The sequence below is a fragment of the Oryx dammah genome, unplaced genomic scaffold (assembly GCF_014754425.2).
Source record: "Oryx dammah isolate SB20612 unplaced genomic scaffold, SCBI_Odam_1.1 HiC_scaffold_9, whole genome shotgun sequence".
Classification (NCBI taxonomy): domain Eukaryota; kingdom Metazoa; phylum Chordata; class Mammalia; order Artiodactyla; family Bovidae; genus Oryx; species Oryx dammah.
In genome coordinates this window covers 6,285,630-6,308,556 of record NW_024070193.1, presented here as the reverse complement: position 1 = coordinate 6,308,556, position 22,927 = coordinate 6,285,630, and the positions used below count along the sequence as shown (strand labels likewise).

At 47.9% G+C, this 22,927-nt stretch overlaps 1 pseudogene; it reads left to right on the top strand.

The window, feature by feature from the left end:
- The first annotated feature begins 380 nt into the window (after positions 1-380).
- On the top strand, positions 381-22,413 carry LOC120868450 (annotated as a pseudogene).
- The last annotated feature ends 514 nt before the right edge of the window (positions 22,414-22,927 follow it).

The following is a 22,927-nucleotide window of genomic DNA, read 5'->3' as shown; positions in this document are numbered from 1 at the left end:
CTTAGGATCTGGGATTTCCAGACCCTGTGGTAGCTCTAGTCTCCACAACGTAGCAAACTGAAGCACAGGGCGATTGTGGAAGCAGGTTGTGGACTTGGAAACTGAATATAAGGCAGGCTTCAGTCAGTCTTCAGATCTTCTGGACTTGTCCCACATGCTTGGGACCCCAGACATTCGAAGTCCTTTGGCATCTCTGAAACCTTGAGCAGTGTGATGGACAGTGTTTCCACTGGCCCGTCTCAAGAGGAAAAGGTGGGTGAAGCCAGCCTCTGACCTCCTGGCCTGCCCTCCACCAGGGAGCCCCAGGATGGCTGGAGGGTGAGGAAGGACAGTCAGCAGGTGAGGGCGGACTCCTGGTCCCCTTTACTTTGCAAGTGCCCATGGCGTCGGAGGTCAAGTCCTCCGGGAGCAGCTCTTGGGAGGAGAGCTCCCCCAAGCGCAGCTGGCTCCTGGAGCGCAGTGCTGTAGCCCCCTCCAGCCAGCCAGCTCCCAGCACTGTGTGGGGTTCAGGGGGTCCAGCAGCCCCAGGGGCCGGAGAGGAGGAGGCTGTGTCCTGGGGCTCATCCCGCCGCAGGAGTCTCTCCTCCTCTTCCCATCCGTCTGCCCCAGGTCTGGGTGGGGCCCTCTCTGAAGGAGGCCTGATTCGGAGCTCCCCGGGGTTCCTTTCATCGAGGGGATCCCCTCTGCGCCCTGCCAGACCTTCTCTAGAAGAACTGTCTCTCGGGGAGGAGTCTGCAGCCTCCAGGGAGGCCCTTGAAAGCAGTGAAGCCCTTTCCCCTGGCTTGAGATGTTGGAGGTGGGTATTTTGGTGAAACGATACTAAAAAAAAAAACCAGCCATGCCTCTTAAGACCTCTGGACACTTCCCAGAGGGGTACGTGTAAATTGGTAGGTGCCAGGGGATGGCCTGCAGTTCCGTGCTTAAGTGGTGTTCAAACTGGGCAGCACTTTGGGACTACTTTAGGACGCTGCGCCTACTTTAGGATCCTTGCGCCTTCCTGCTGAGGTCGTGTGGGCTGTGGGCGGGGCTTCGAGTCTTTAAATACTCCCCAGGTGCTTCTCCGCCTGGAGTCGGCCTGGCTGAGCTGGGAGGTGGGTGTTGTGCCCCAGAGAGCCAGCTGTATCCATTTCGTGTATAGATTAAGGAATTGTGTCTTGTACTTTGAAGCCCAGAACCAAGATAGGAATTTGGTTCCTGGTGTGGCTTTTCCCCAAGGTTACGGTTTCTAGCACGTTGGGGTGTTGCGTGGTGAGGCAAGGTTTATTTTGGAGGTTCCCATTTCGTTCCCCAGTGGGAACACACAGGAGGGCTTCATGACACCGGGGAGCCGACGGAGGGTGCTTCACGGAGGAGGCGCCTTTCATCTAGTCATTTTACCTGAAGCTAAAAAGGAGGATTAATTTCATTTTTTTCAGCTCGCAAGTGTTTATGTGTTGAGGGTGTGTGTGCATGTGCGTGCGTGTGTGTGAAAGTTGGCCTTGAGTTTGGAAAGGTTGAGTCTCTTGCAGTCAGTCTGCTCTGTGCTGGTTCCAGGGAGGAGAAGAGCCCTAGCTTATGTTGCCAGTTACTGTGTGAGCGTCATCCACGTGTTTAATCCGGTTTTGGAGAAATAGTTAGGGAAGGCTTAGGTTGTCGCCCAGTGCTTCAAGTGGTTTAGGGTTTGGTCTCTAGGTTTTGGAGGTCTGGGCCTTCAGAGGTGAGGAGGAGGCCTGTATGTGGAGGAGGGGAGGTGGAGTCTTATTTGGGTGAGACGGGCTGCCCCTCGATAAAGTCATCATAAAATAGAAATAATTAGCCTGAAGCAGTTTGTCCTTAAGCCTTTGCTCGGTGGTTCTTACAGCCTCACTCCTCAGCTGCGGGTATTTCACACTTTATCTTCCCTGGCGGGTTGTATACTTTAGGCAAAGTGTTATATGCCTTTTCAGAGTGGGGCTCATGGAACCCTTAAAAGGGCACATTGGCATTTATTTTCTTGGGTGTGACCCACGTCTTGCAGGATCTTAGCTCCCCAACTAGGGGCTGAACCTGGGGCTTTGGCAAGGAAAGAGCAAGTCCTAACCACTGGGCTCCCCGGGAACTCCCCACGCTGACTTAAAAAAAAAATGTGATGATAAGTTGATCAGGTTTGTCTTTGACTTAAGAGTGCTGAATAGGACTGAAATGTAAGTGAGGTAGATATGTGGGGAATGTGATCTTGTCACTGATCTTGGATTCAGTTTCGTTGGTTTTGGGTACTGGGTAAGATCAGTTGATTTAACTTCAATAACAAGATCTTCACGTGTGGGGGGATCTTGCATAGGTTTTCTGGTGCATCTGGTCTGGGGCTTGGGTTGTCCTGGGGCGGGAACTGAAGAGTTGAGCACTGGTTTGTGAATACTTTCCCCCTTGAAGTTCATCGCTTGAAAATGTGAGACGTTCCGAATCTGTACATGATCTGCTTGTATGCTCCGCATGAATGCATGTGTGGATGTGAGTGTGAGTTAGTGGGTGTGGTGTTTTAGGAATAGATCTAGCTGAGTTACCTGTGTGTGCACACACACGTGCACGTGCCTACGTGCACACTCAGTCATGTCTGACTCTTTGCAACCCTGTGGACTGTAGCCTGCCAGGCTCCTCTGTCCATGGGAATTTTCAGGCAACAATACTGGAGCAGGTTACCATTTCATCCTCCAGGAGATCTTCTGGACCCAAGGATCGAACCTGCGGCTCCTGAATTGGCAAGCAGATTCTTTACCTCTAGTGCCACGGGGTAAAGGCCTAGTCCAGTCAGAGAGACGCTTTTCTCTCCTTTAGGCCCTTGGTGCGTTTGCTGTGTGAACTTGGAGGGGTGCACACTTAGCTGTGTGCGTCCCCTGCAGTACGGAAGTCTGTGCCTGGTCATGGGATGTTCCCAGGGAAGGACATTTGTCTTAATTCATTCTGGCTCCTCTAACCAAATGCCATGGACTGAGTAGCTTATAAACCACAGAACTTTCTCCCAATTCTAGAGGCTGGAAGTCTGAGATCAGGGTGCTGGCTTGGACAGGCGAGGGGCAAGGACCCTCTTCAGGGTCCCGGACTTCCCTTTCAGTCCTCACGTCGCGGGGGAGGGGGCAAGGAAGTTGTCCTGGGGCCCCTTCACTAGGGCACTGAGCCCGTCACTAAGGGCTCCACTCTGACGACCCGGTCACTTCCCACGGGACACATGGCGTACCATCACCTTGGGGTCAGAGTTCAACATGTGAGCCTTCTGGGGAAGACATTCAAACCACACCTATACTGGGGGAGTTTGAAATCACTAGAGATTCCTGCTGGCCAGCATCCCGTTGTTTGTGAGATTCTTTCAGATCCTATGGTCTCTGATGCTCTGCCTTTACTTTATAGAGAAGGCTGGATGTGTCTGTTATGAGCAGCTTCACACGCTTTATTTTCAGACTTTAGTTTGACATATGCAAATTTTTTATTCCGTTTAGGGAAGGAAGAGTGGAAGGGAAAATTTGAGCCTTCATGATGTGCTAAAGCTTGTCAAATGAGTCTCAGTATTTGACCTCTCGATGGCCACTTAATTCTCAGTCTTCTGAAGTGGGCAGGGTTATCTTTTTAAAATATGTTCTATTTGTTTTTCAGAAGAAAACCAGGGTTATGCTACACTCTTGAGATTTTAAGCATTGTTGTTGTTGTTGTTTTAAATTGAAGTACAGTTGATGGCAGTGCTATCTTCACATCTTAGCAAATACTTAGCTATCAGTGAACACGTGTTTGAACACCTGCTCTGTGCAGGCCCTGGGAAAATGAGACTCAGAAAGGTTTTATGCCTTGACCAAGGCCACACAGCTTCCACACGGCACAGCTGTCGTGTAATCCCCGATCAGTCTGACTTCGAAGCAGTGTTCTTTCTGCTGCTGCCCTCTGTGAGCACTGTCCTCCTGACCCAGCGTTAGACCTGGGTGCGGTCTAGGAGGCTGGGGATGTGAAGAAGACAGGATCCTTTCTCTTGAGGAACCCTCCACAGGGTCACGCAGCCCAGACACGAGAAAGCACAGTGCCTCTTGGCTCCAGAGTGATGAACTTTCATGAGTGGTCCTGTCTCCTGCGTCTCCTCTCCGTGGATGTCCAGGGCTTGGGTGGAAGGCTGTGCTGGGGCTGGAGGAGCAGAGAGTAAGCCGGTTCACCACAGGGCAGTGCGTGGTGTCTTGTATCAGGGATATCTGAAGTCACGAGAAGTCTGAGAAGCGAGGGCTTAGCCATCGGGGAAGTCCTCACAGAAGCGGTGTCGTTTGAGTTCTGCTCATGGACGAGGAGGAGGAAAGGGCGTTTCCGGCAGCAGGAGCCACGTGTGTCCAGAAAGGGTCAGGAGATGCCGGTCTCTGGTGCTTGGGGCACGTCTTGTTCCTGGGGCCCTCTGTTTCCCCTTCTCCAGTGTTTTCCTCATTTCCAGGGCACCCGAGTGGGTGGGAAAAGGGAGGAGACGATGCTGGGCGGACGGCTGGGGACCGGCCTGGGAGGAGGGCTTCGGGGACACACTCGAGTCTGGGATCTCTACTGCAGGCAGGTGCAGAGGCGTTGAAGGGTTTTAAGCAGAGGCGTGATGTTGCCAGATGGTCGAGCTCCCTGTGGCACCTGTAGAGAATGGCTGGGTGGGGCCAAGCGGGCAGCCACTGAAGTTGTTCCCCGTGGCTCACAGTGCTGAGGGCTGGCGTGATGTCTTCCCGATGTCTCATTTGCCACTTACTTCGTAGATGGAATCACCTTTCCTAATCTTTCATCTTACTTCCAGATTGATCCTAAAGACAGTCCTGGGAACTCCGTGGATTCCGATCTCGCAGCTGGAGCGGAGGGTCCAAACAGAACAGCTGAGGAACCAGAGAAAGTCCAGAAAAGGCAGAGGGATAGACTTCGAGACCAAGGCTCTACCAGGATCTACCTAAGGGCCATCCAGGGGGTCCTGAGAGAGTCAGTGCCCAGAAGGAAAGGAGAGGGAGCCTCGAGGGTGAAACCCAACCCCAGGGAGTGCCACGGCCCCGGAGAGGGGGCTGCCATGGGTATCACTGACTCTGCGCCTCAGAAAGAGGAAACGTCCGCCCCAGACGTCATAGCGGAGAAGGAGGAGGCTGGGCTGGAGACGAGCGGCTTCTGTGACAACACAGCACTGATAGACCCTCGGGAGGGACCCAGGCAGCAGCCCTGGGTGACTGAAGGGTGGCCCTTGGCCAGTGCTCTCCACCCCTGGAGGTCTGCAATGACTCTGACGCAAATCTCTACAGCCAGAAGGTGAGTCCCAGTCATGCCAGGCATGAGGTTTTGAGTTTTGTTCAGTGGATTTGGTCTTTTTAGTTTGATCCTAAGTGTTATACTCACTCAACACAGTCCTTGACTTCCTCAGGGCTCCAGGAAGCAAACTGATGGTTCTCTTCTAACACGGTTCTTTAACAGCTGTTGTAGTTGTTCAGCCGCTAAGCCGTGTCCAACTCTTTGCAACCCCTTGGACTGCAGCACACCAGGCCTCCCTGTCCTTCACTATCTCCTGGAGTTTGCTCAAACTCATATGCGTGATGCTCTAACTATCTCATCCTCTGTCGTCCCCTTCTCCTCTTGTCTTCAGTCCTTTCCAGCATCAGGGTGTTTTCCAATGAGTTGGCTCTTCCCATCAGGTGGCCAAAGTATTGGAGCTTCCGCATCAGTCCTTCCAATGGATTTTCAGGGTTGATTTCTTTGAAGATTGACTGGGTTGATCTCCTTGCAGTCCAAGGGATTCTCAAGAGTCTTCTCCAGCACCACAGTTCGAAAGCATCAGTTCTTTGGCGCTCAGCCTTCCTTATGGTTCAAGTCTCACATCTGAACATGACTACTGTAAAAACCATTGCTTTGACTGTACAGACTTTTTTTGGCAAAATGATGTCTCTGCATTTTAGTACGCTGTCCAGGTTTGTCATAGCTTTCCTTCCAAGAAGCAACTGTTGTTTTAAAAAATATAAATTTATTTATTTTAATTGGAGGTTAATTGCTTTACAATATTGTATTGGTTTTGTCATACATCAACACGAATCCGCTGAAGCAACTGTTTTTTGATTTCATGGCTGCAGTCACCTTCTGCAGTGATTTTGGAGCTGAAGAAAATAAAATCTGTCACTGCTTCTACATTTTCTCTATCTATTTGCATGAAGTGATGGGACCGGATGCCGTGATCTCTGTTTTTTGAATGTTGAGTTTTAAGCCAGCTTTTTCACTCTCCTCTTTCACCCTCATCAAGAAGCTCTTTAGATCCTCTTCCTGCCATTAGAGTGGTATCATCTGCCTATCTGAGGTTGTTGATATTTCTTCTGGCAGTCTTGATTCCAGCTTGTGATTCACTCTTGCCCTCTCCTGCTTGGCCATGTCCACTTTACTTTGATTCATGGACCTAACATTGCGGATTCCTGTGCAATATTACTCCTTACAGCATCAGACTTTACTTGCACTACCAGACACTCTCACAGCTGAGCATCATTTCTGCCTTGGCCCAGCCACTTCATTCTTTCTGGAGCTGTTCCTAATTGCCGCCTGGTCTTCCCCAGCAGCGTATTGGACACTTTCTCACCTGGGGGGCTCATCTTCCGGTGTCATATCTTTTTGTTTCTTCATCGTGTCCGTGGAGTTCTCGTGGCAAGAATACCAGAGTGGGCTGCCATTCCCTCCTCCAGTGGACCATGTTTTGTCCGAACTCCTCACTATGACCCGTCCGTGTTGGGTGGCCCCGCACTGCGTGGCTCATAGATTCATTGAGTTACACAAGCCCCTTTGCCATGACAAGGCTGTGATCCATGAAGGGATCTTTAAACGTTATCACAGACTGAATACGGGCCAGTCAACTCTGTCTGTGAAGAGCCAGATAGTACATAGTTTAGGCTTTTGGAGCTTTTAAGGCCTTCGTTCGAACTGTTCAACTCTGCTGGAATAGCATGAGAACAGCTGTAGACAATGTTTCAGTGAATGGACCTGACGATGTTCCAGTGAAACTTTTAACACCACCAGGCAGTGCGTCAGGATTGGCTTATGAGGCACAGTCTGCTGAACTCTGAATTAACACAGGAAAATACTGTGCTCAGGGCCTCATTTGTAGTAGACTCTCCATAAGTGCAGCTTGAAATGTTCCGATATGGGCCTGAACCTTAGGCGGTCTTGACTCTAGGTCATCCCTGGTTTTCTGAGAAAGGAAACCCAAAACAGTTTTGGGGGGCCCAAATGGACTCTATAAAGCCCCTCAAGGTCTTAGGTGACATCATCATAGCTGTGTTTATCCTATGTATTTCTAGGTACATGTGCCTGTCTTGAAGTTGCTTCCCCCCCCCCACATTGCATTAAATAATTTTATTAAACCTTTTCACATGTTTCTCTGACTTAGTCTTTGTTGTCACTGGAGTACCTTTTTGAGTCATGAAGGTGATTTCCTGAACTTCCCTGATGAGACGGAAAGAATCTGACTCAAGAGGTCTGAGATGGGACTGGGGAACTGGTGTTTTTAACAGATACCCTCGGATGATAGAGAGGTATGTGAAGCAGCCAGAGGTCATCTCTGCCCTCCCATCTGAGTTGGAATTTTACCTGTTTTTATTTCAGCTTTTTATCATGGAATATTTAAAACTTTTGTGAAAATTACCCGCACACCATCAGTCATCTCCAGTACGTACTCACTCACTGCCAGTTTTGTCTTGCTTGGTCTCTCTATCTGCTTTCTCTCTACAAATAATTTAGAAGCAAATCTCACCTACCGTTACCATCTCACCCATAAATATTTTAGTGTGTATCTGTAAAACTAAGAGACAGGATCTTTAGGGGAAAAAACAAAGCATTACTGCAGTTCTGATCTTTCCCCCGTTCTGTCTCCCCCAGTCCTCAATAGCACCAACTGTCCAGTCAGTGATGACATTCCCCGCTTCATGAGTGTTTCCGTTTCTCTGAAACAGGACGCAGGAGTTGTGTGTGTCAGTTTCTAAATGCCTTAAGTCTCTTAGTCTCTGTAGATTCCTCCTCCCCTCTCCCGCCCTGTGTTATAATTTACTTGTTGTAAAAACAAGAGAGAGAGAGAGAAAGGTGTTACTTGACTTGCAGAATTTCCTGCATCTGAGATCTTATGCATGCAATGTTGCACTTTTTGAATCTGTATTATTCTGTCACTGGAAATCTTACCCACGATGCAGATAGCTGTTGCCTTTGCGTTTTTTCAGAGTCTCACAGTGTAACACGTCTAATTCTTTTTTCGGTTACCTTTTTAAGAAATATATTTCCATCATTTAAAAATAAGAAACGTGTCTAGTGAAAAGTAGTTTTCTAACCTGGTCCTGTGTTGCCCTATTCCTTCACCTGGATACCACTTTATATGTTTAAGTATTTTTTCTGTGTGGTTTTATGCAAAACCACTTACCATGTTGCTTTTCTTTCTTTTTTTTTTTTTATCGCTCAGTCGTGTCCGACTCTTTGCGACCCCATGGACTGTAGCCCACCAGGGTCCTCCGTCCATGGGATTCTCCAGGCAAGAATACTGGAGTGGGTTGCCATTTCCTTCTCCAACCATGTTGCTTTTCAAACAGTTACCTTTCAAAAAAAAAAAAACATAGAAATGATCTTTAAAAGCTTTATTAAAAATACTGTCCAACACAGAACTCTGAGGTCATACTGGAAATAATAATTAAATCTGTTACCTTTCTTTGCTTCCTTTCTCCCTTTCTTTTTAAAAAAATGAATTTATTGCTCACTCCAGGAGCACACATACTAAGACCGGAACGAAACAGAATGATCTCTGTTCGTCTCCAAGGCAAACCATTCAATATCACAGTTGTCCAAGTCTATGCCCCAACCAGTAATGCTGAAGAAACTGAAGTTGAACGGTTTTATGAAGACCTACAAGACCTTTTAGAACTAATACCCCAAAAAGATGTCCTTTTCATTATAGGGGACAGGAATGCTAAAGTAGGAAGTCAAGAAACACCTGGAGTAACAGGCAAGTTTGGTCTTGGAATGTGGAATGAAGCAGGGCAAAGACTAATAGAGTTTTGCTAAGAAAATGCACTGGTCATAGCAAATACCCTCTTCCAACAAAACAAGAGAAGACTCTACACATGGACATCACCAGATGGTCAACACCAAAATTAGATAGATTATATTCTTTGCAGCCAAAGATTGAGAAGCTCTATACAGTCAACAAAAACAAGACCAGGAGCTGACTGTGGCTCAGATCATGAACTCCTTACTGCCAAATTCAGACTTAAATTGAAGAAAGTAGGGAAAACCGCTAGACCATTCAGGTATGACCTTAATCAAATCCCTTATGATTCTACAGTGGAAGTGAGAAATACATTTAAGGGTCTAGATCTGATAGATAGAGTGCCTGATGAAGTATGGAATGAGGTTCATGACATTGTACAGGAGACAGGGATCAAGACCATCCCCATGGAAAAGAAATGCAAAAAAGCAAAATGGCTGTCTGGGGAGGCCTTACAAATAGCTGTAAAAAGAAGAGAGGCGAAAAGCAAAGGAGAAAAGGAAAGATATAAGCATCTGAATGCAGAGTTCCAAAGAATACCAAGAAGAGATAAGAAAGCCTTCTTCAGCGATCAATGCAAAGAAATAGAGGAAAACAACAGAATGGGAAAGACTAGAGATCTCTTCAAGAAAATTAGAGATACCAAGGGAACATTTCGTGCAAAGATGGGCTCGATAAAGGACAGAAATGGTCTGGACCTAACAGAAGGAGAAGATATTAAGAAGAGGTGGCAAGAATACACGGAAGAACTGTACAAAAAAGATCTTCACGACCCAGATAATCATGATGATGTGATTGCTAATCTAGAGCCAGACATCTTGGAAAGTGAAGTCAAGTGGGCCTTAGAAAGCATCACTACGAACAAAGCTAGTGGAGGTGATGGAATTCCAGTTGAGCTGTTTCAAATCCTGAAAGATGATGCTGTGAAAGTGCTGCACTCAATATGCCAGCAAATTTGCAAAACTCAGCAGTGGCCACAGGACTGGAAAAGGTCAGTTTTCATTCCAATCCCAAAGAAAGGCAATGCCAAAGAATGCTCAAACTACCGCACAATTGCACTCGTCTCACATGGTAGTAAAGTAATGCTCAAAATTCTCCAAGCCAGGCTTCAGCAATATGTGAACCGTGAACTCCCTGATGTTCAAGCTGGTTTTAGAAAAGGCAGAGGGACCAGAGATCAAATTGCCAACATCCGCTGGATCATGGAAAAAGCAAGAGAGTTCCAGAAAAACATCTATTTCTGCTTTATTGACTATGCCAAAACTTTTGATTGTGTGGATCACAATAAACTGGAAAATTCTGAGAGAGATGGGAGTACCAGACCACCTGACCTGCCTCTTGAGAAATCTGTATGCAGGTCAGGAAGCAACAGTCAGAACTGGACATGGAACAACAGATTGGTTCCAAATAGGAAAAGGAGTACGTCAAGGCTGTATATTGTCACCCTGCTTATTTAACTTCTATGCAGAGTACATCATGAGAAACGCTGGACTGGAAGAAACACAAGCTGGAATCCAGATTGCCAGGAGAAATATCAATAACCTCAGATATGCAGATGACACCACACTTATGGCAGAAAGTGAAGAGGAGCTAAAAAGCCTCTTGATGAAAGTGAAAGAGGAGAGTGAAAAAGTTGGCTTAAAGCTCAAGATTCAGAAAATGAAGATCATGGCATCCGGTCCCATCACTTCATGGGAAATAGATGGGGAAACAGTGGAAACAGTGTCAGACTTTATTTTTTTAGGCTCCAAAATCACTGCAGATGGTGATTGCAGCCATGAAATTAAAAGACGCTTACTCCTTGGAAGAAAATTTATGACCAACCTAGATAGCATATTCAAAAGCAGAGACAGTACTTTGCCAACAAAGGTCCGTCTAGTCAAGGCTATGGTTTTTCCAGTGGTCATGTATGGATGTGAAAGTTGGACTGTGAAGAAGGCTGAGCGCCAAAGAATTGATGCTTTTGAAGTGTGGTGTTGGAGAAGACTCTTGAGAGTCCCTTGGACTGCAAGGAGATCCAACCAGTCCATTCTGAAGGAGATCAACCCTGGGATTTCTTGGGAAGGACTGATGCTAAAGCTGAAACTCCAGTACTTTGGCCACCTCAGGCGAAGAGTTGACTCACTGGAAAAGACTGATGCTGGGAGGGATTGGGGGCAGGAGGAGAAGGGGACGACCGAGGATGAGATGGCTGGATGGCATCACGGACTCAATGGATGTGAGTCTGAGTGAACTCTGGGAGTTGGTGATGGACAGGGAGGCCTGGCATGCTGCGACTCATGGGGTCGCAAAGAGTCGGACACGACTGAGTGACTGAACTGAACTGAACTACGCAAGGATGACAGTAAATTTGTAAAGGGTCCCATATGTTTTAATCAGGTAGATGAGTTTAGAGCCTGTTCTCCAGAGTGAAGTAAGTCCGAGAGAGAAAATCAAATACCATGTATTAACACATATATATGGAATCTAGAATGATGGTACTGCATAACCTATTTGCAGGGCAGCAGTGGAGATTCAGACATAGAGAGCAGACTTGTGGACACAGCCTAGGAAGCAGAGGGTGGGGTGAATGGAGAGAGTAGCGTGGAAACATACACATTACCATATGTAACATAAATAGCCAGAGCGAATGTGCTGTGTGATGCCGGGAGCTCAAATCAGATGCTCTGTGACTCCCCAAGAGGGGAGGGACTGGGTGGGAGGTGGGAGGGAGGGTCAGGACGGAGGGGACCTACATATACCTGTGGCTGATTCATGTTGTTGTATGGCAGAAATCAACACAGTATTGCAAAGCAGTTATCCTCCAATTACAAAAATTAAAAAAAAATAAGTTTAGGGAGTCTCTTTAAGTGTCTTAAATTAGCTTGGTTGGGATTTGTTGGGGGTCATTTTTCTTCTTCAAAATAAAAGAATACGTCTTGTAATACAAGAGACTTTGTAAGGACCTATCTGCTGGTGAAATATATTCTAAAGAGCTAGATTGCAAAGATGTTGTTTGTTAGTGTGGGTGAGAGACATTTTGTTTGTTTTCTGAAGTGTAGTTGAATTATAGTATCGTGTTAGTTTGAGAGACATGTTAACTTGCAGGTGCACATATACCAAAGGAAAAAAATGACTTTAGTATGTGTCACTGAAAAATTCATCAGGGAAAAAAGCTCGTCAGGCTCAGGCAGGGTTGCAGTTTCTTACTGTCTGCATTGATGAATTTTCTATTATAAGCAAGCTAGTTTTTGAAGATTTGTTCTCCCTTAGAAATTAACTTTTTTTAAGAAAGCTTTTTTAATGGGAAATTTTAAACATATTTAAAGTAAACAGGCAAGTATAACAAATCTCCCAGTTCCTTCCTGTCCCCCAGCTTCAGGAGTTCAGAATAAAATTTAGATGGGCTGCAGTTTCAGTTACCTTGCACCTTATCTTGCTTGGGTGTTTATTATTCAGGAAAGGAGTAACAGGAAGAAATCTAAAGCAGAGAAGGGTCAGATGGGCAACTTATAATTCATTAAAAGATATGTTGCCAGCTTGTTTCCTTTTAGACTTGTAGATAAAGGCATGGAAAACTAGAGTAGACCATAGATATAAACCTTTTGTTCCTTTTAAGGAGGTAGTCAATTGATCCATAATGCTCTTTCATAGTGAATTGTTTGTTATACAGATTGTATTTGCTTATGAAAATACTAGAAGAACTTCCTTAAGGCCTCTTGGTCATGTCATCTGGTGCTGGCAGGTACAGGTGGCTTCATTAAGGAAAAGAGACTGTGACACTTTCAGTTCAGTTCAGTCGCTCAGTCGCGTCCGACTCTTTGCGCCAGGCCTCCCTGTCTATCACCAACTCCCGGAGTTCACTCAGACTCATGTCCATCGAGTCGGTGATGCCATCCAGCCATCTCATCCTCTGTCATCCCCTTCTCCTGCCCCCAATCCCTCCCAGCATCAGAGTGTTTTCCAATAGTGGAGTTGTTTTTGCATGAAGTGAAATCTGGGTTGAGTGTATTTCTCAAACCTGGTCTGTATCAAAATTACATGGAGATTTAAGTACAGATTCCTTGGCCCTTCCCTGGACCTTCTTAATCACAGTGTCTCAGGGTGGGGAGGGTCATAAAAAAGCCCCCCAGTGGTTCTGATGTGAACCTCCATTCAGGAATCATTGCACCATTTATTCTACAAATTAATTCAAATACCCCAGGGGGCATTAGTGGTAAGAATTGCCTGCCAGTGCAGGAGAAGGGAGAGATGTGGGTTTGAACCCTGGATCCAGAAGATCCTCTGGAGAAAGGCATGTCAACCCACTCCATATTCCTGCTGGAGAATCCCATGGATAGAGGAGCCTGGTGGGCTGCAGTCCCAAGGGTTGCAGAGTCTGACACGACTGAAAACGTATGCAGAAATTAAAATACAGTATTCACGGCACTTACTATATTCCCAGACGCTGTTCTAAGTGTTTAGGAGACATCAGTGAAGACAAGTTCTTGACTTGTGGACTTAGGATCTAGCAGGGCTAAATTGATTAAATGCAATGTTTAGTTGTTCAGTTATTATTGCTACCTAGTGATATAACATAAAATTTTTTTTGCTCTCAATTTTGTGAGTCAGGAAGTCCGATCGGTCTAGACTGAGCAGGTCTTGCTTGGTGGAGGGAGAGAGGGCTCTCTAGTTCCATTCAGTTACCAGGTGGGCCTCAGTCTGAAAGCCTGGTAAGGCTTGCTGTTGTTCAGTCACTCAGGCGTGTCCAACTCTTTGCGACCCTATGGACTGCAGCATGCCAGGCTTCCCTGTCCTTCAGCATCTTGCAGAGCTTGCTCAAACTCATTATACCATCCAACTATCATCCTCTGTCATCCCCTTCTCCTCCTGCCTTCAGTCTTTCCCAGCATCAGGATCTTTTCTAATGAATCAGCTCTTGGCATCAGGTGGCCAAAGTATTGGAGTTTCAGCTTCAGCATCAGTCCTTCTAATGAATATTCAGGACTGATTTCCTTTAGGATTGACTGGTTTGATCTTGCAGTCCAAGGGACTCTCAAAAGTCTTCTCCAACATCACAGTTCAAAAGCATCAGTGCTCAGCCTTCTTTATGTTCCAGCTCTCACATCCATACACGACTACTGGAAAAACCGTAGCTTTGACTAGATGGAACTTTTGTCAGCAAAGTAATGTCTCTGCTTTTTAATACACAGTCTAGGTTTGTCATAGTTTTTCTTCCAAGGAGCAAGCATCTTTTAACTTTGTGACTGCAGTCACCATCTTCAGTGATTTGGAGCCCAAGAAAATAAAATCTGCCACTATTTCCATTGTTTTCTCATCTGTTTGCCATGAAATGAGGGGACTGGATGCCATGATCTTCATGTTTTGAATGTTGGTTTTAAGCCAGCTTTTGACTGTCCTCTTTGACCTTCATCAAAAAGCTCTTTAGTTCCTCTTCACTTTCTGCCATAAGGGTGGTGTCATCTGCATATCTGAGGTTATTGATACTTCTCCTGGCAATCTTGATTCCAGCTTGTGCTTCATCCAGCCCAGCATTTTGCATGATGTACTCTGCATATAAGTTAAATAAGCAGGGTGACAGTATACAGCCTTGACGTACTCCTTTCCCAATTTGGAACCAGTCTGTTGTTCCATGTCCCCTTCCACTTGTTGCTTCTTGATCTGCATACAGATTTCTCAAGAGGCAGGTCAGGTGGTCTGGTATTCCCATCTCTTGAAGAATTTTACACAGTTTGTTGTGATCCATACAGTCAGAGGCTGTAACGTAGTCAATGAAGCAGATGTTTTTCTGGAATTCTCTTGCTTTTTCTGTGATCTAGCAAATGTTGGCAATTTGATCTCTGGTTTCTCTGCCTTTTCTAAATCCAGCTTGAACATCTGGAAGTTCTTGGTTCACATACTGTTGAAGCCTGGCTTGGAGAATTTTGAGCGTTACTTTGCTAGCGTGTGAGATGAGTGCAGTTGTGCAGTAGCTTGAACATTCTTTAGCATTGCCTTTCTTTGGGGTTGGAATGAAAACTGCTGAGTTTTCCAAATGTGCTGGCATACTGAGTGCAGCACTTTCACAGCATCATCTTTTAGGATTTGAAATATCTCAGCTGGAATTTCATCACTCCACTAGCTTTGTTCGTAGTAATGCTTCCTAAGGCCCTCTTGACTTCACACTGCAAGATATCTGGTTCTAGGTAAGTGATCACACCATCATGGTTATCTGGGTCATGAGGATCTTTTTTGTATAGTTCTTCTGTGTATTCTTGTCACCTCTTCCTAATAGCTTCTGCTTCTGCTAGGTCTGTTGTTTTTCTGTCCTTTATCGAGCCCATCTTTGCATGAAATGTTCCCTTGGTATCTCTGCTTTTCTTGAAGAGATCGTCAGTCTTTCCCATTCTATTGTTTTCCTCTATTTCTTTGCATTGATCACCGAGGAGGGCTTTCTTACCTCTTCTCGCTGTTCTTTGGAACTCTGCATTCAAATGGGTATATCTTTCCTTTCCTCCTTTTCTCATCTATTTGTAAGGCCTCCTCAGACAGCCATTTTCCTTTTGCATTTCCTTTTCCTGGGGATGGTCCTGATCACTGCCTCCTGTACAGTGTCATGAACTGCCATCCTTAGTTCTTCGGACTCTCTGTCTCTCACATCTAATCCCTTGAATCTATTTCTCACTTCCACTGTATAATCATAAGGGATTCGACTTAGGTCATACCTGCATGGTCTAGTGGTTTTCCCTACTTTCTTCGGTTTTAGTCTGAATTTTGCAATAAGGACTTCACGACCTGAGCTGCCTCCAGCTTCCGGCAAGACTGGCCATCCGCAGGGCTGAGTCACCGCTGGACACGCTCGGCAGTGGTGCGCCCTCTCCAGCATGTGGTCGTGGCTACTCGGACGTTACATGGTGGTTGGCCGCCCTCAGAGGATCAAGTGGAGAGAACCAGGGGCAAGGGTGAGGCCCTTCTGCCCTGGCCCCAGAAGCTGCAGTGCCCCTCCTTGACTGTCAGTGACAATACAAGTTTGCCCAGGTTCAAGGGAAGGGGTCACAAAGCCCACCTTTCAGTGGAGACTGATGTCAAAGAATTTGTGAACACAGCTTAACACCGCTACAGGGGCGTGGCAGTGTGTTTTGAATGTGAGAGACATGCTGTTAGGGGCGCTGGGTGCTGCTTTTCTCTGAAACGCCCTCCCCTCCCCAGCACCGTGTGTTCTTGTTGTTGCTAAGTTGTATCCGACTCTTTGTGACCCCATGGACTGCAGCACACCAGGCTTCCCTGACCTTCACTGTCTCCTGGAGCCTGCTCAAACTCAAGTCCACTGAGTCAGTGATACCATCCAGCCATCTCACCCTCTGTCGCCCCTTTCTCCTGCCTGTGTGTTCTGGTGAGCAGCTTTTTTCCAAGAGGGATTCTTCAGGAAGGGCGTGCAGGCACAGCCTCTCTCTCGGGGATGGCACGTGGCACCATGCTCACAGGTTTGTTCCCTGAAGCCGCTAGCCCTGTTCCTAGCTGTAAGCTGGCTCGCTTTTTGTGAATCACGAGGAAACCAGGCGTCAGAGCGCACTAAGGTGGGAATGCAAAGCTGTCATCACAGCTGTAAACGCTGCCGGGGCGTGTGTTCCGCAGGTGGCCTGCACATGAGGCTTTCGCCACACGGAAGGACATTAGCCTTCTGTTTCTTGTTTTCTGCAGACTAAAGGGCGAAGGAGGAAAGAGCATTCTGGGAGGGCGTGTGGCCACGTGGCGGAGCCACATCGAGCCGCCTGCCCCAGCCGCCGTCAGGAGCCCAGGCTGGAGGGTTTCATCGACTCCCACGGTCACCTGGACACGCTGTTTGCCAGGCTGTCCTTCCAGGGGACCTTTGTTGGTTCAGGAAGATCTACAGCAGCTCCTTCCCAGAGGAGTTTCAGGGCTGCGTCTCCAACATCTGCGACCCTCGCACACTGACCGACGGCCTCTGGGAGGACCTGCTGAAAGAGGACCCGGTGTGGGGAGCCTTCGGCTGTCTCCCGCATTTTGCCCACTGCTATGATGAGAGACAGGAAAGAAACCTGCAGGCCTTCAGGCACCCCGAAGCCGTCCCGGTGCAGCACCGGCTGCAGCGTCCTCGGGCGCCTTGCTTATGGTGTGAGTCCCTCATTTCCCTGTTGTAGCATCAGGGTTTCTCTGCCTTGGGAACTAACGAATTTAGAATCTCTAAGGATGTCGTCGCTCTCATCCAGACCTGCTGGTTGCCATTGGTCGCGTGCTTCACACGGTGTTTCTTACCTCTCAGCTTCATGGTGTTAGAAGATAGGGACAGGCCTGAGTGGCCCTCGCAGCTAACGATCCCAGGGGCAAAACTTCCGTTCCTTCTTGGGGAGCAGCACATTTTGTTAGATTAAGTAAACAATATATTTTATATTTTTTATAAAATACAGTTTATATTTTATAACTTCTATATAATTATTTGTAACTTATATAAAATATATTTTATAACTTAGTATGCCCATTGCAGAATATTTGATAAGTACACAGATGTGTACAGATCATTCCCTGTTCCATCCGGATGGTGACCGGGACCATCATGAGACCTTTCCCGCCCGGTGAGCTTCATTTACTCCTGGGCTTTTTCAGCTGGCTTCCTGCGGAGGACAAAGTCTCCAGCCCAGCCACAGTTTCTGTCCCCTAACAATTCTTCCTTCTTAACAGTTTTGAAATTCAGATTTGTTTTGAAATTCGTATTTTCAATGTTGCTGTGTGTTGGAAAATTGCAAGGGACAATTGGAGGCACGTCTTTCAAACACCTGTCATAGAATCAGGAACATGTGGGCTGTCTCTATATGCTTTTTAGAAAAGTAGGAAAATTAAAGTGAGAAAGTAGTAGTCACAAACCTTTTTTCTACTGTGAAACTGTTCCTGGTTCATTAAATATGCTTTGAAAAATAGGCTTTTTAACAGCTATGTAATATTCCACCTCAAGGCTGTACTAGTTTGCTTACTTAAGGAAAGATTTTTTAGAAGCAAAAATTAAACGTGGGAATTAGAATCCCTTGCTACCTCCTGCCTCTGGAGGGGCCCAGGGCGGGTGGATGTGTTGGGGGTCGTTTCCCACCAGCTCTAGATACTGGATATAGCTTGTCTAGACTTGGTGAGCAGTCTATGCTCTTGGTTCCCAGGGTCACTTTCCCTTAGTTGAAATCACAGATTCAGCATGAGTTACATCAGAATTGCGATCGACTCATTGCCACTGTTCTGAGGAGAGGCAGTGTGACTGTTGGACCTGAATGTCGTCAGGTGAACACCACCTGACTCAAATTACCCAAAGCATCTTTTTATTTGATGTAGTAATTCAAACACAAATTATATTCCACAATTGAAAAAATTCATGGGAACATTAAGTTGCAGATGACATAATTTGTTTATAAATGAACTACTATTTTTGTTCTTTTTCCCCTAAACTGATCTTGTTAAAGGAAAGAATAAGTTCCAGCCCTATTTTTTCATTAAAATTATTAGCAACTTGTATATTTTACTACTGACGATTTTTAAAGTAACTAGGACTTTTAAAAATGTATTATACCTATAGGTATCCACCTAGAAGAAGATCTGATTTTGGTTAGGAAAGCAGAAATACATATAGTATCCTTTCCACACACTCGCGCACCTTCCCAGAGTCAGGCTTTGTGCAGGTGTGTGTATGTATGGAGCGTTGTGTGTAGGAAAAGGTGGGCAAGGTGATGGATTACCTCTTGGGAGTGGGAGTAGAGGAGGGGGCAGAGAAGGGGAGGACACTTAGCTTGTAGTGGTGAGCGCCACCCTGCCCCTGGAGCCCTGGATGCCCATTGCCCGGTGGTTGCTGTGAGCACAGCCGGGGTTCATGTTTGCATCGTGGTGCTGGAGCTCACCAGCTGCAAGTTACATGACCTCCTTTGGAGCCTTGGTTTCTTTGCAGGATGGGCTAAGAGTAGGAACGCTCCTAAGGTGCTCGTGAGCATTGCACGTTATCAGTCAGTCAGTTCAGTCACTCAGTCATGTCTGACTGTTCGCGACCCCATGAATCACAGCACTCCAGGCCTCCCTGTCCATCACCAACTCCCGGAGTCCACCCAAACCCATGTCCATTGAGTCGGTGATGCCATCCAATCATCTTATGCTCTGTCGTCCCCTTCTCCTCCTGCCCCCAATCCCTCCCAGCATCAGAGTCTTTTCCAATGAGTCAACTTCGCATGAGATGGCAAAAATATTGGAGTTTCAGCTTTAGCATCATTCCTTCCAAAGAACACCCAGGACTGATCTCCTTCAGAATGGACTGGTTGGCTCTCCTTGCAGTCCAAGGGACTCTCAAGAGTGTTCTCCAACACCACAGTTATAATACATCTATAATACTGCTACCACCTAGGAGGGCTGTCCCTGGTGGCTCAGCTGGTAAAGAATCCACCTGCAATGTGGGAGACCTGGGTTTGATCCCTGGGTTGGGAAGATTCCCTGAAGGAGGAAATGGCAACCCACTCCAGTATTCTTGCCTGGAGAATCCCATGGACAGAGAGGCCTGGCAGGCTACAGTCCATGGGGTCGTAAGAGTGGGACACGACTAACGTGGGGAAAGGCTACCCACTCCAGTATTCTTGCCTAGAGAATCCCATGGACAGAGGAGACTGGCGGGCTACAGTCCATGGGGTTGCAAGAGTGGGACACGACTGAGTGACTAAAGCGCCCCCATCACCACCACCTAGGAAGCGCACAGTGTTAGCTGTTATTGTTCTGCCTGCAATGCGGGAGACCTGGGCTGGAAAGATCCCCTGGAGAAGGGAAAGGCTACCCACTCCAGTATCCCAGCCTGGAGAATTCCATGGACTGTATAGGCCATGGGATCGCAAAGAGTCAGACAGGACTGAGAGACTTTCATTTTCATGCATTTTAAAGTCTAAGAACAAAGAATTGGACGCAGTGGGGGTTGCCCACTGCACTGGCTGCTCTGGGGGTAACCAGGGTGACCCTGACCCACAGGCATTGTCCCCCTGTCTCCTCCCAGGTTTTCGAGAGGCAGCTGCAGCTGGCCGTGTCTCTAAGGAAGCCCTTGCTGATCCACTGCTGAGATGTGCAGGACGATCTGCTGAAGATCATGAGAAAATGGGTGTCTCCAGACTGCAAGATTCACAGGTGAGAGCCTAGGACTTCAGCAGGCAAGTGAAGCGAACAGGCTCCTCTGTCTAGACTGCAAGATTCACAGGTGAGAGCCTAGGACTTCAGCAGGCAAGTGAAGCGAACAGGCTCCTCGGTCTAGACTGCAAGATTCTCAGGTGAGAGCCTAGGACTTCAGCAGGCAAGTGAAGCGAATAGGCTCCTTGGTCTAGGATGTTACTGGGAAGAAGAAGCTGAGAAAGGAGAGCGTTGATAATGTCGCATCTTTATATAGAATCTTTTCCCAAGATTAACTATCAGCTTGATCCATACGAACTTTATGGTAATTGAGTTGTTTTAATCTAAAAACATGACAGCTTCATTTGGTTTGAGCTGATACCCTAAATCATTGTGATCCCCATCCCATGAAAGTGTGAAAAAGGGAAAGTGTTAGTTGCTCAGTCGTGTCTGACTCTTTGTGACCCCGTGGACTTGTAGCCATGCCGTGAAGCAGGCTGAAATGGGGGCTTGGTTCCCAGAGATGATAACTGTTGATCTTGGGAGAGGCTGCCTTCAGGGCACCTGAAAAGAAATTTTGTCTCCTTTGAATTGAATAAAGCTCATCGTTCCCCCTTTCCCCCCTTGAAGTCCAGGATGTGTCTTCTCTAAATGGTATTCAGTTCAGTTCAGTCGCTCAGTCGTGTCCGACTTTTTGCCACCCCATGAACCGCAGCTCGCCAGGCCTCCCTGTCCATCACCAACTCCCGGAGTTTACCCAAACTCATGTCCATTGAGTTGGTGATGCCATCCAACCATCTCATCCTCTGTCATCCCCCTCTCCTCCTGCTCTCAATCTTTCCCAGCATCAGTGTCTTCTCAAATGAGTCAGCTCTTTGCATCAGGTAGCCAAAGTATTGGAGTTTCAGCTTCAGCATCATTCCTTCCAATGAACACCCAGGACTGATTTCCTTTAGGATGGACTGGTTGGATCTCCTTGCAGTCCAAGGGACTCTCAAGAGTCTTCTCCAACACCACAGTTCAAAAGCATCAATTCTTCTGCACTCACCTTTCTTTATGGTCCAACTCTCACATCCATACACGACTACTGGAAAAACCATAGCCTTGACTGGACAGACCTTTGTTGACAAAGTAATGTCTCTGCTTTTTAATATGCTATCTAGGTTGGTCATAACTTTCCTTCCAAGGAGTAAGCGTCTTTTAATTTCATGGCTGCAATCACCATCTGCAGTGATTTTGGAGCCCCGCAAAATAACGTCAGCCACTGTTTCCACTGTTTCCCATCTATTTGCCATGAAGTGATGGGACCAGATGCTGCTTCACCGGCAGTTACCAGGTCGTCAGGCCCCTGCTGGAGCTCTTTCCCAACATGTCGGTGGGGTTCACGGCCGTCCTGACCTGCTCCTCTGCCCAGGAGAGCTGGCAGGCTGTGAGAGAGATCCCACTGGAGAGGATCGTCATGGAGAAGCAATGCCCCCCATTTCCTGCCACAACAGGTAGGGCCATCTTCAGGCTGAGCTGAGGCTCTGGGAGAGGGTGGGAGGCGGACAGTCACCGCGCGGGGCTGGCAGGACCCAGGCCACAGTACCTTTCCAGGTGCCCGGCCCCCACACCTTGGCTGTGTAGACGCCGCCTCTGTGTTGCTTTTCAGAATCAGAGTCTGGGGGATCAAGAAACTGAAGCACAGCTACTCTGTTCCGTGGTGCAGAGCCCCGCCCCATAGGGCGTCGTCCAGGGATGCGTGGGACCCTGCTGACTGGCGCTCCCATGATTGGGACTCTCTGCGCCTGCAGACAGAGGAATGTCTGCACAGTGTCAGAGAGGCCCCGCTAGGGGAGGGCCGGGGAGGGGGTCGGATGTGATGGTCATGCCTGGAAGGTGTAGCGGTGTCCTGAAGGCTTGGTGTCTTCCAGGTTCCCAGGAGCGTCTGCCAGTGCGCCCACCCCGGCCTGGCCTTGCACACAGTTCGAGAGATCACCAGGGTCAAGGTCCTGTTGCTCAGCCACACCCTGGCCACCCTCCGCGAGAATGCCTGCAGCCTCTAAGCCCAGACGTGCCATCAGGAGTCTCCCAGAAAAGGTAACAAAGGTCACATTGCATAGGTTTTACAGTCCAAGACAGAGTGGCTTGGGCTCTACGTTTGAAATGAGAGCACGTAAACAGAGGGTGAGCAGCGAGCCCGGGGTGTCTTGAGTGACCTCGAGTCTGACCCTCGTCCCCGTCTCTTCCCTGACCAGCAGCCTGATGAGAGGAAGGCCGTGTGAGCTCGGCCTGCGTGTCCCCCTCAAGGGTGTATGAGAGCCCACCGGACGGGGTGCTTCCTGAGACCTCGGTGGACGCTCCCCTTTCAGGCCGGCGGGGTTGGGGGGCGGGCGAGGGGTGTGCGCTGGCTTCCCAGCCGCGAGGCTCCAGGGCCCCGGAAGAAGAGGGGAGGACGTGAGGATGTGGCGAGCTCACCTGCGAGTGGCGTTTCTGCAGCTGGTGGCATGAGTCGTCTGTGGATAAAGTCACAGCCCTTCTCAGCTAAGTGCGTGGGGGCGCATAGCGTGGTTCCTGGTTTCTCCCCTCTAAACACACCTCTCCGGTGGAACTCTCCTCTGGGGGACATTTGCCGGAGACCACTCAGATGGAGAAGGAGCCCCTCGTTTCCCTGGATGACCCTTCGGTCTGATCCTCAGCGTTACCATGTCAGCTCCCAGTCAGCACTGGCAGAAGGACCTCAGCCACTGGCCTCACTGGTTCCACTGCCGTCGATTCAGTGGGGCCAACGGGCGCTCATCGTCCAGGGCACATCCTGGCCGAGGGAGCTCCTGACAGATTGGGGGACCTGAGGAAAGCCTG